Source organism: Aotus nancymaae, unplaced genomic scaffold, assembly GCF_030222135.1.
Source record: "Aotus nancymaae isolate 86718 unplaced genomic scaffold, 86718_ANA_hifiasm-v0.15.2.pri h1tg000016l, whole genome shotgun sequence".
Taxonomy (NCBI): domain Eukaryota; kingdom Metazoa; phylum Chordata; class Mammalia; order Primates; family Aotidae; genus Aotus; species Aotus nancymaae.
Window position 1 is genome coordinate 40,507,484 of NW_026988428.1, and position 12,287 is coordinate 40,519,770.

At 51.4% G+C, this 12,287-nt stretch overlaps 1 pseudogene; it reads left to right on the plus strand.

Annotated features, from left to right (window-relative positions):
* The first annotated feature begins 7,087 nt into the window (after nt 1–7,087).
* Nucleotides 7,088–8,249, plus strand: LOC135275323 (embryonic growth/differentiation factor 1-like; annotated as a pseudogene).
* Nucleotides 8,250–12,287: the final 4,038 nt, after the last annotated feature.

Below are 12,287 nucleotides of genomic sequence, written 5' to 3' on the forward strand. Positions count from 1 at the left end.
TCAGTCTTCCCGCCACTGGAAGGGGCAAGTCCATGCTTCTAGCTGCTCAGGGCAAAAACCTTGAAGCCACCCTGCACCCCTCCCTTTCTTTCACACTTCACACTCGGTCTCTCAGGAGATCCTGTAATTCTACTTCCAAAATACACCCAGAATCTGACCACTTCTCCACACTTCCTTCATAACTACCCTGGCCCAAGCCATCACTATCAACTGCCTAGATTACTAGAAAACCTCCTGAGTGATTGCCTTGTTTCTGCCTTTGTCCTTTTTTTTTTAATTTCTGGTTTTTTTTTGTTTGTTTGTTTTTTGAGATGGAGTTTCGCTCTTGTTGCCCAGGCTGGAGTGCAGTGGCATAATCTCGGCTTACCACAACCTCTGCCTCCCGGGATCAGGTGATTCTCTTGCCTTAGCCTCCCGAGTAGCTAGGATTACAGGCGTGCGCCACTAAGCCCAGCTAATTTTGTATTTTTAGTAGAGACGGGTTTTCTCCATGTTGGTCAGGCTGGTCTTGAACTCCTGACCTCGCGATCTGCCTGCCTTGGCCTCCCAAAGTGCTGGGATTACAGGTGTGAGACACCGTGCCCGGCATCTTTTTTTTTTTTTTTAATTTCTTTTTTGTTTGTTTTTTAATGTTTTCTCTCTATGTGGCCCAGACTGGTCTCAAACTCCTGAGCTTAAACTCAAGTGATTCTCCAACCTCAGCCGCCCAAAGTGCTAGGATGGCAGGTGTGAGTCTCCACGCCCAGCCTGTCCTCTTTCATTCTATTCTCAGTGTGGCAGCCAGAGAGTGCCTGTTAAACCACGTGGTCCACAGCTACAAAATGGACCCAAATTAATCAGGCCTCTTGACATTCACACCTTTGTATGAAGGCCCCTGCCATGGTAAATGGGCTGGTGTTATACCTTGCTTTGACCAATAAAATCCGGTGGAAGTGGCCTGGCGCGGTGGCTCACCCTGTCATCCCAGCACTTTGGGAGGCCGAGGCGGGTGGATCACTTGAAGTCAGGAGTCTGAGACCAGCTTGGCAAATATGGTGAAACCCCGTCTCTACTAAAAATACAAAAATTAGCCGGGCATGGTAGCTACTGTAATCCCAGCTACTCGGGAGGCTGAGGCAGGAGAATCACTTAAACCAGAGAGGTGGAGGTTGCAGTGAGCTGAGATCACACCCCTGCACTCCAGCCTGGGTTACAGAGTGAGACCCTGTCTAAAACAGATAGATGGATGGGTAGATAGATAGATAGGTAGATGATAGACAAATAAAATCAGGTGGAAGTGATGCTTTTCAAGCTCCTGGCCTGGGGGTAACAGACATTGCAACTCCCACTTCTGCTTTCTTAGAGCATTGCCCTGAGATGGTCATATAAGGAAGCTGATCTAGCCTAGTGGAGGATGAAAGGCCACACGGAGAAGAATAAAGGGGACCCAGGGGACAGCCAGAGGGGAGCAAGGTCGGCGTGGACCTTCCAGTCCAGCAATTGTCCAGGTGAAAGCAGCCGCATGAGTGGGCATGGGCAAAGCAGCAGGAAGCGTTCAGCCAAGCCACTGAATTGGAAATAACTGGGCATTGTTTTTTGTTTGTTTGTTTGTTTTTGTTTGTTTGTTTGTTTGCAATTCTCCTGCCTCAGCCTCCTGGGTAGCTGGGACTACAGACGCATGCCACCAGGCCCAGCTAATTTTTTTATTTTTATTTTTAATAGAGACGGGGTTCCACCATGTTGGCCAGGATGGTCTCGATCTCTTGACCTTGTGATCCGCCTGCCTCGGCCTCCCAAAGTGCCCGAATTACAGGCTTGAGCCACCGTGCCCGGCCTGGGCATTGTTTTAAGCCACTAAGTTTTGGGGTGATTTTTATCACCCCTAAGTCAGAGCCTCTCACCTCTGCGCTGGGCACTTTCTGGTGGCTTCCCATTTCACTGGCATTGCAAGCCAGAGGGAATATATGTACAAGGCCCTCTGTAATCCCCACCCTCACTCCCCCATCAGAGGTCATGGTCTGCTACTGCTCCCTGGTTGACCCCATTCCAGTCACATTTCCCCAACACAGCAGCCAGGCGTTCTCCCTTAGGGCCTCTGCACAGGCTGCTCCCCACACAGGGACCACCCTTCCCTGCCCCAACGCAGACCCACATGGCTACTTCCCACACTCGCTTCTGGAGTGCCACCGTCTCAACGAGGCCTCCCCTGGCCGCTTGCATTGCCCTGTCACTCCCTTTGTCCCCTTTCCCTGCTGTTGCTCTCCACAGAACTCGTCCCCATCTAACATGCTATGGTATTTATTTTATTTTTATTTATTTATTTTTTGAGCAGGAGTCTCACTCTGTCACCCAGGCTGGAGTGCAGTGGCGCAATCTTGGCTCACTACAACCTCAGCCTCCCGAGTAGCTGGGATTAGAGGTGCGAGACACCACACCCGGCTAACTTGTATTTTTAGTACAGTCTGGGTTTCCTCATGTTGACCAGGCTGGTTTCAAACTCCTGACCTCAAGTGATCCTCTTGCTTCGACCTCCCAAAGGCCTGGGATTACAGGCATGAGCTATTGCACCAGGCCTTTGCACACAGGCTTTTTTTTTTTTTTGGGACAGAATCTTATTCTGTCACCCAGGCTGGAGTGCAAAGGTGCAATCTCAGCTCACTGCAACCTCTGCCTCCCGGGTTCAAGAGATTCTCCTGCCTCAGCTTCTTGAGTAGCTGGAATTACAGGTGCTCACCACCACGCCCAGCTGATTTTTGTATTTTTAGTAGAGACAGGGTTTCACCATGTTAGCCAGGATCGTCTCAAACTCCTGACCTCGTGATCTGCCTGCCTCGGCCTCCCAAAGTGCTGAGATTACAGGCATGAGCCCCCGCGCCTGGCCTTCTTTTTTGTCTTTTTTTTTTGATTTTTTTTTTTTTTTTTTTTTTTTTTTTTGAGATGGAGTCTTGTTCCCTCACCCAGGCTAGAGTGCATTGGCAGTGATCCCGGCTCACTGCAACCTCCGCCTCCTGGGTTCAAGTAATTCTCCCACCTCAGCCTCCCAAGTAGCTGAGATTACAGACACCTGCCATCATGCCAGGCTAATTTTCATATTTATGTAGAGATGGCGTTTCGCCATGTTGGCTAGGCTGATCTTGAACTCCTGATCTCAGGTAATCCACCTGCCTTGGCCTCCCAAAGGGCTGGGATCACAGGTATGAGCCACCGTGCCCAGCCTAGAGTTCATTTATTTGCCCCATTACTTGGAGCAGGAAGTAGTTGTGCTCAGGTTTAAAAACAAGAAAAAAGTGAATGCAATAGAATACAGAGAATGAAGTTACATTCCTGGTAACTTTCAAGGGTAGGTCATAAAAGGCAATACAGTTCCACCCGGCCCTCTGTCTCAGGACATTAGTCCTTGTTTAACCCAGACACCATGTTGTGAGGAAGCCCAGACCACACAGAGAGGCCACAGACAGGAGTTCTAGCCCACAGCTTCTGCTGAGTTCTCAGTCAATAGCTGCATCCTCTGCCAGGCAGGCCCCACCCCTTCGGTGATCCAGCCCCTCACCCTCGTCCTGCCTAGCTAATACCAGGTGGAAAAGAGATATCAGCCTCCTTGCTCTCAAACCTGGCCCAAACTGCACATTTGTGAGCAAAATTAATGTTGCTGTCATTTTAAGACATTATGTTTTGTGGCATCACCATAGCAATTAGAACAGGCTCCAAAGTTCACTTACCTCTTTAATGAAACCGAGAGGTAAGGAGTAGCACTCCCATTCTATTGCTAAGAAAACTGAGGCTCAGCAGGCCGGGCGCGGTGGCTCACACCTGTAATCCTAGCACTTTGGGAGGCCGAGGCGGGCGGATCACGAGGTCAAGAGATCGAGACCATCCTGGTCAACATGGTGAAACACTGTCTCCACTAAAAATACAAAAATTAGCCGGGCATGGTGGTGCACTCCTGTAGTACCAGCTACTCAGGAGGCTGAGGCAGGAGAATTGCTTGAACCCGGGAGGCAGAGGTTGCAGTGAGCTGAGATCACGCCACTGCACTCCAGCCTGGGCAAGAAGAGCAAAACTCCGTCTCAAAATAAAAAAAAAAAGGAAAAGAAAATTGAGGCTCAGCAAGGTCCAGATCTTGCCCTAGGTCACATAAGTCACACAGCGGGTAAGGGAAGAAGAAGGAATGATGTCTTTCAGGTCTTTCAGGCACCTCATTGTGTGCCTTCTCCCATGCCCCACTCCTGCCCCTCCACCTTGACCACAGAGCCCACCTGAGGAGGACCGCCAATGTGCACTCACATCCTCCAGCCACCAGGTCATTGACAGTGGAGCCCCTGCCTTGGGCTCAGTCCCTCCTCTGAGCACAAACGCCTTCTCCTCTGAAGGGCAGCAGCTCTGGGAAGAAGGCCAAGGAAGGTGGTGTGAGCCAGGACCTGCTGCCTGCGTGTCTGGATCCTAATTAACAGCCGGGAAGTCCACTTCCCTTGCCAAGAGGCCTGGAAAGATGGAACACTCTGTTTCTGTAGGTGGCCACAGGGCGTGAGCATCCCCAGGGAAGGCCCCGGATCGGACTTTATATTCTCAGAAAAACTCATTTCCAGGAAACCAGCAGCAGGATTTGGCCCTACTTCAGGAAATCTGGGAGCAGACACACGGTACCACCAAAAATCAGCCTGCCCACATAGTGCAGTTACAGCCACCAAGTAGCAAGAGAAAAGCTGTACTTAGCTGCAGGCACACATGTGCACACAGGCACATCCCACACAGTTATCTGCATGTCCTGACGTGGGTGTGCACACCCAGGCACAGACCAGCGTACAAAACAACACACAGACACACTCGCACATACACACCACGCACACACACACACACGCAAATTAAAACAGACATAGTCGTACATACAATATATATTTAGCATTTTTATTTATTCATGCTAAATTTAAATGTACATTCATGCTAAATGTATATCGTATGTATAAGTATATTCTCTTTTTTTTCTTTTTTTCTTTTTTTGAGATAGAGGCTCACTCTGTCGCCCAGGCTGGAGTGTAGCGGCACGATTTCGGCTCACTGAAACCTCCACTTCCTGGGTTCAAGTGATTCTCCTATCTCAGCCTCCAGAGTAGCTGGGATTACAGATGCCCACTGCCACACCCAGCTAATTTTTTAAAATATATTTTTAGTGGAGACAGGGCATGGGAGAGAGCATATCTCTCACGCTGATCTCGAACTTGTGACCTCAGTGATTCACCCACCTTTGCCTCACAGGTGTGAGCCATCATGCCCAGCTAGTATATTCATGTTTTTTGTTTTTTCTGAGACAGAGTCTTGTTCTGTTGCCCAGGCTAGAGTGCAGTGGTGTGATCTAAGTTCACTGCAACCTCTGCCTCCTGGGTTCAAACAATTCTCCTGCCTCAACCTCCTGAGTAGCTGAGATTACAGGCACATGACACCACACCCAGCTAATTTTTGTATTTTTAGTAGAAATGGGGTTTTGCCATGTTGGCCAGGCTGGACTTGAACTCCTGACCTCAAGTGATCCACGCACCTCGGCCTCCTAAAGTGCTGGGATTATAGGTGTGAACCACTGTGCCCTGCTAGTATGTTCATTTTAATGTATATACACAAGAATGAACATGCACACACTCATATTAGATGCATGCACACACTAGCACACAGGCCCATCTTCCCATGGGCCCTTCCCAAGAAGAGTTTAGAGCCTATCTGCCCAGGACCGGACCTACTCCTTCAACAGCAGAAATCCTGCAGGAAGGACTTTGGTTCCTGCAATCTGAGAAGCAAAGTGGTGGGTGGGTGGGTGGATGGATGGATGGACTCATTCCTTCCTGGAATTCATCAGGAAATTCTGATAGCTCTACCTTCAAAATACGTATGTAATCCAACTGCCTCTCACCACCTCCATTGCTGTCACTCTGGTCCAAGCCCCATCATCTCACCTGCATTCTAGCAATAGGCTCCTCACTCCTCTCTGCTTCTGCCCTTGCCCCCAGAGTAGACAGATTCTACTCAACATAAGCCAGCCACACCAAGCCAGAAGTGATGCCCCCCCCGCTCGGTAAGTAAGCACTGAGGTATTTGTTAGTTCCTGGGGTATACGCAGCTCTGTTCCTGGGTTAGTGCACTAGGAAGGACACAGACTTTGGAGGCATCAGAACCAAGTTGGAGGTTGCTGGATTGTTTGTTTGTTTTGAGACAAGGTCTCAAACAAACTCTGCCACCCAGGCTGAGGTGCAGTGGCATGATCGCAGGTCCCTGCAGCCTCCATCTCTTGGGCTCAAGCAATCCTCCAGCCTCAGCCTCCCACGTAGTTGGGACTACAGGCATGTGCTGCCATGCCCACCTAATTTTTTAATTTTTTGTAGAGACAGGGTCTTGCTACGTTGTCCAAGTTGGTCTCTAACTCCCAGGCTCAAGCGATCCTCTCACTTCAGCCTCCCAAAATACTGGGGTTCCAGGTGTCAGCCACTACACCCGGCCATTCGTTGGAGTTTTGTCTGTCCCACTATTCACCTGTTTCTAACTGTGGACTTCAGTTTTCTAGCCTGTCAAGTGGCATAAGAAAAAGCCTTCCAACAGCCGGGCACAGTGGCTCACACCTGTAATCCCAGCACTTTGGGAGCCTAAGGCAGGCGGATCACTTGAGGTCAGGAGTTCGAGACCAGCCTAGTCAACGTGGTGAAACACTGTCTCTACTAAAAATACAAAAATTAGCTGGGCATGGTGGTGAGTGTCTGTAATCCCAGCTACTCAGGAGACTGAGACAGGAGAATCGCTTGAACCCGGGAAGTGGAGTTTGCAGTGGGCCGAGATCATGCCACTGCACTCCAGCCTGGGCAACAGAGCGAGACTCCATCTCAAAAAAATAACAAATAGAACAATTTTTTGGGGGGTGGGTAAATAAAGAGTTCTAAATTTTAATATGCTTTCTTTTCCTTATGAAGACCTGAGCTTGGCAGTCAGAGCACAGCAGGTGACATGGGTGTTGGTGTGGAGAGGATATCCGTGCGCCACGGGAAGTGGGAAGCCCTTCCGGTACTAGGAGCTAGTGGCCATACTGTGTGGACGCCATTCCAGAGCCCAGGGACCAGGCCAGGTTCCCGGCATGGAGACTGCAAGGGCCCGGACGACTGCCCAGCATCTGTCCAGCAGCCAGGTAGGGTGGTATATGCCTCGGGAAGTACAGCAAAGACCCAGAGGGTGGCCCATGCGCCGGAGACCGCCTTTCCTGCTAAATCTAACACCTAGAAAGATGACCTCTTTGGGATTGTCCCCCGCGAGGCGGAACTTGCGAGGTGTCTTACTCCGAGCATATTTGCAGCCGTTGATGTACATACTCCAGGAACAACCAAAGGAGAAGGAGGCACCGCAGGTGTTGGGGTCTTTGCCTTGGCAAGCGCAGGTCCGGTCATCGTTGAGGCCGCATCTCCGGCTGGTGGGGTTCCCATACTTCCGGAGGGTGTCCGTGAGCCCCTGGTAGAGGGTGTCGCTGAGGCTACAGGGGATGCCCTCCCAGACCGGGATGAGGATGACAATCACGGCATTCTGACAGTGGTGGCTTGCCCGGTGCCGCACCAGGCAGAGCAGCTTCTCCTGGAGCTGCGTTTCGTGGCGGCGGAGGCTCCGGAGGGCGGGTGGGAGCTGAGCGTGGCGCTGGCGGGTCAGGGCGCAGGCGCGAGCCCCGGGCTGGTGCTGCTCCGCCAGGTGGTGCCCACCCTGGGGCCGCCGGTGCGCGCAGAGCTGCTGGGCGCCGCCTGGGATCGGAACGCCTCGTGGCCGCGCAGCCTCCGCCTGGCGCTGGCGCTGCGCCCCCGGGCCCCTGCGGCCTGCGCGCGCCTGGCCGAGGCCTCGCTGCTGCTGGTGACCCTCGACCCGCTCCTGTGCCACCCCCTTGCCCGGCCGCGGGGCGGCGCCGAACTCGTGCTGGGCGGCGGTCCCAGGGGCGCGTGTCGCGCGCGACGGCTATACGTGAGCTTCCGCGAGATGGGCTGGCACCGATGGGTCATCGCGCCGCGCGGCTTCCTGGCCAAGTATTGCCAGGGTCAGTGCGCTCTGCCCGCCGCGCTGTCGGGGCCGGGGGTCCGCCTGCGCTCAACCACGCCGTACTGCGCGCGCTCATGCACGCAGCCGCCCCGGGAGCCGCCGACCTGCCCTGCTGCGTGCCCGCGCGCCTGTCGCTCATCTCCGTACTCTTCTTTGACAACAGCGATAACGTGGTGCTGCGGCAGTACGAGGACATGGTGGTGGACGAGTGTGGCTGCCGCTAACCAGGCGCAGGCAGGAATGTGGGCCCAATAAACGCCCCCGTGGTCTGCTCTGCCGGTCTCCTGGGACTCCTTGCCTGGGGGTGGGAGTTAAAAAAACAAAACAATAAAAACAGCCCATGCCTGTAGTCCCAGTTGCTGGGGAGGCTGAGGCTGGAGAATCACTTGAACCTGAGAGATGGAGGTTGTAGTGAGTTGAGATCGTGACACCACACTCCAGCCTCGGCAACAGAGAGAAACTCCGTCTCAAAAAAAAAAAAAAAAAAAACAAGGAAAGAAGAAACCTTCCCCACAAAGGTGTCAGTCATGAGAACTAAATCAGAGTGTATACAGAAGAGAACGACAAGACTTTTCTAGTCTTCAGGAATTTCTGCAGAGACCCAAGGCTGAGAGCAAGGGGTGAGCAGTGTGGGGTGAGCAGCGCCCACACCTTAAGAGGGATGCCAGACACACCTTCAGGACTTGGCAGGAGAACAGAACTATCCTATGTGGCCCCCGCCCACCTGCATCGAAGTCATGCTTGGGGGAGGATTTATTAAAAGAGTTCTGCCCTTGACCAGGTGGGGTGGCTCACACCTGTAATCCCAGCACTTTGGGAGGCCGAGGTGGGTGGATCACGAGGTCAGGAGTTCGAGACCAGCCTGACCAACATGGTGAAACCCTGTCTCTACTAAAAATACAAAAGTTAGCTGGGTGTGGTGGCGCATGCCTGTAATCCCAGCTACTAGGGAGGCTGAGGCAAGAGAATCGCTTGAACCCAGGATGTGGAGGTTGCAGCGAGCCAAGATTGTGCCACTGCACTCCAACCTGGGCGACAGAGCAAGACTCTGTCTCAGTAGTAATAATAATAAATACAAAAATTAGCTGGGTGTCATGGTACAAGCCTGTAGTCCCAGCTACTCAGGAGGCTGAGGCAAGAGGATTGCTTGAGTCTAGGAGTTCAAGACCAGCCTGAACAACATAATGAGACTGCCATCTCTAAAAGATGAATAAATAAATAATAAAGAGTTCCACTCTTAAGCTGAGTAAGGGGCTTCAGGTGACACCCCCCACAGAGGGCAGTGCTTTCCAGGAAGGAAGCTGGCCTTTTCCCCCTGGCTGGACACCAGCTAAATGCCAAGCCTCCTGTACCAGGGCACCTGAGGGGCGTGCACAGAAGTCATCCTGAGGACACCCAGATACACGTCATCTGGCATTCAGGGAGAGGATCCTGGGGCCTGACTCCCCCGAGGGAGATGCCAGATGGAGCAGTCTGCAGTGTCATGGTGGGGGATAGGGCGGCAGTGGGGGAGGCTTCCCTTCCTGATCTCTTCCAGGGGTCAGATGGACACCATGGAGAGAGACAGATGCTTGTGAGAGGGAACCCCTTGCAGGATCTTCTGCCCCGGCAAGAAGGCCGGGCTGGAAAGGCGCCCCTGCAAGGAGGAATTGGGCAAAGCAGAAACCAGGGCCAGAGGCCCCAAGACACCCACAAAAGTGCCCCCCGACCCTGCATCTGGGCATCTGCCACAGGGAAGGCACTAACAGGCAGCAAAAACAGCTCCTGACACAGGCGATGCTCGGCTGTTCTGAGCTGTCCTTCCTCGCCTGCTCATCTCTGGATGGGACAGAATCTCGAGGGGAGGCGTGGTGTCGGGATGCTGGTAGAAGATGGAACAAGGAGAACAAGACGAGACTACAGCCCCCCACTTCCCAAGGCAAGTTTCTGGTCCTGGAAAGAAGCTTCATTTGGGGCTGGGCACGGTGGCTCATGCCTGTAATCCCAGCACTTTGGGAGGCCGAGGCGGGCAGATCACGAGGTCAGGAATTCGAGACCAGCCTGACCAACATGGTGAAATCCTGTCTCTACTAAAAATACGAAAATTAGCCGGGTGCAGTGCCTGTGATCCCAGCTACTCAGGAGGCTGAGGCAGGAGAATCACTTGAACCCTGGAGATAGAGGTTGCACTGAGCCGGGATCATACCCCTGCACTCCAGCCTGGGCAACAATGCAAGACTCCATCTCAAAAAATAAAATAAAATACAAAAATTAGCCGGGTGTGGTGGCTCGCACCTGTAATTCCAGCTACTCAGGAGGCTGAAGCAGGAGAATCGCTTGAACCCAGGAGGCAGAAGTTGCAGTGAGCTGAGATCATGCCACTACATTCCAGCCTCGGTGACAGAGACACTTAGTCTCAAAAAAAAAAAGAAGAAGAAGAAGAAGTTTATTTGGAAGCAGGGCTAAAGTTTTGATTTCAATGATTTCAATGGAACCAGCCTGTTTAGCTCCTGCATGTGACTGGAGAAGCGATGGGCTCTGGCCATGGGTGGGAGATGCAGCCAAACTAGTGGGAGGACCACAGAGCCGTGCCTGGTTCACTTTTCCCAAGTCCAGCCTGCTCCGTGAACCTGCTGTACACACAAGCATATCCATGTCTGCAGGCACCGGCCCAGGGCCGTGGGAGAGGCAGGGAGCTCTGGCCCCTCTGCTTGCAGCCAGGCTGGCGTCATCCTCCCTGAAGCAGTGGCCCTTCCCCCTGCTGGGGGATGGGCAGGGCTGGGGCTTTGTGGAGCCAGGGACACTGCTGCACATGGGACTCTTGGGCTCTGGTCTCCACCCTTTAGGCTCCCTGTCCGTGGACAAGCCCCATAACCCTCGGCGCCTCCTGGGACCCAAACCAGCATGAGCCCAAGTGGGAACATGAATTCTGGCATGAGGACAGAGTGGTCTGGGAAGGCTTCTGGAGGAAGCGGCCTTTGAGTTGAGATTTGCAGAAGGAGGATTTCAGGATTCACAAGAGAGGAGACGGTGCTCTTAGTGGAAGACATGGACACATGCAAAGTCTGGGAAGCGTGTGTGCCCATGTGGCTGGCATGGCCACAGCTCAAGGCCCCTGAAGGGCTGTGATGGGATATGGATTCAGAACAGTCGACGTGACCGTGATTGACACTGCCCCCAGCTAATTGTTTTTTTTTTTAGTAGAGACAGTGTTTCTCCATGTTGGTTAGGCTGACCTCAAACTCCTGATCCTCCTGCCTTGACCTCCCAAAGTGCTGGGATTACAGGCATAAGCCACCATGCCTGGCCTCTTTTAGCTATTTTATAATATACAATAAATTATTGTTTACCATTATCACTCTGTTGTACTATCAACTACTACATCTTATTCTTTCTAACTGTATTTTTGTACCCATTAATTATTCCTGTGCACTCCCTCCAGCCCACGACTCTCCCCAGCCTCTGGTAACCATCATTCTACTCTCTATCTCCATGAGTTCAATCGTTTTTATTTTTAGCACCCACAAATGACTGGGAGCATGCAAAATTAGTCTTTCTGTGTCTGGCTTATTTTAGTTAACATAGTGATCTCCAGTTCTACACTTATTGTTGCAAATAACAGATTCTATTCTTTTTAATGGCTGAATAATATTCCATTGTGTATATGTACCATGTTTTCCTTATCCATTCACCTGTTGATGGACACTTAGATTGCTTCCAAATCTTGGCTGTTGTGAATAGTACTGCAATCCATATAGAAATGTAGATATTTCTTTGATATGCTGATTTTCTTTCTTTTGGGTATATACCCAGCAGTAGGATTCCTATGTCATAAACAAGCTCTCTTTTTAGTTTTTTGAGGACCCTCCAAACCATTCTCCATGGTGGTTGCACTAATCTACATTCCCACCAACAGTGTACCAGGGTTCCCTTTCCTCCACACTCTCATTAGCATTTGTTACTGCCTGTCTTTTGGATATAAGTCATTTTAACTGGGGTGGGATGATAGCTCATTGTAGTTTTAATTTGCATTTCTCTGATGATCAATGATGTTGAGGACCTTCTCATATACCCATTTGCCATTTATACGTTTTCTTTTGAGAAATATCTATTCTGATCTTTTGCACATTTTAAATCAGATTATTAGAGCTTTTTTTCCTATTTAGTTTTTCCCCTGAACTCCTTATATACTCTGGTTTTTAATCCCTCATCAGATGGATTCAGGATTGGGTTTTGTCTTTATTTTACACCCAATTCTAAACCATTAAATGCTGTCAAGTGGA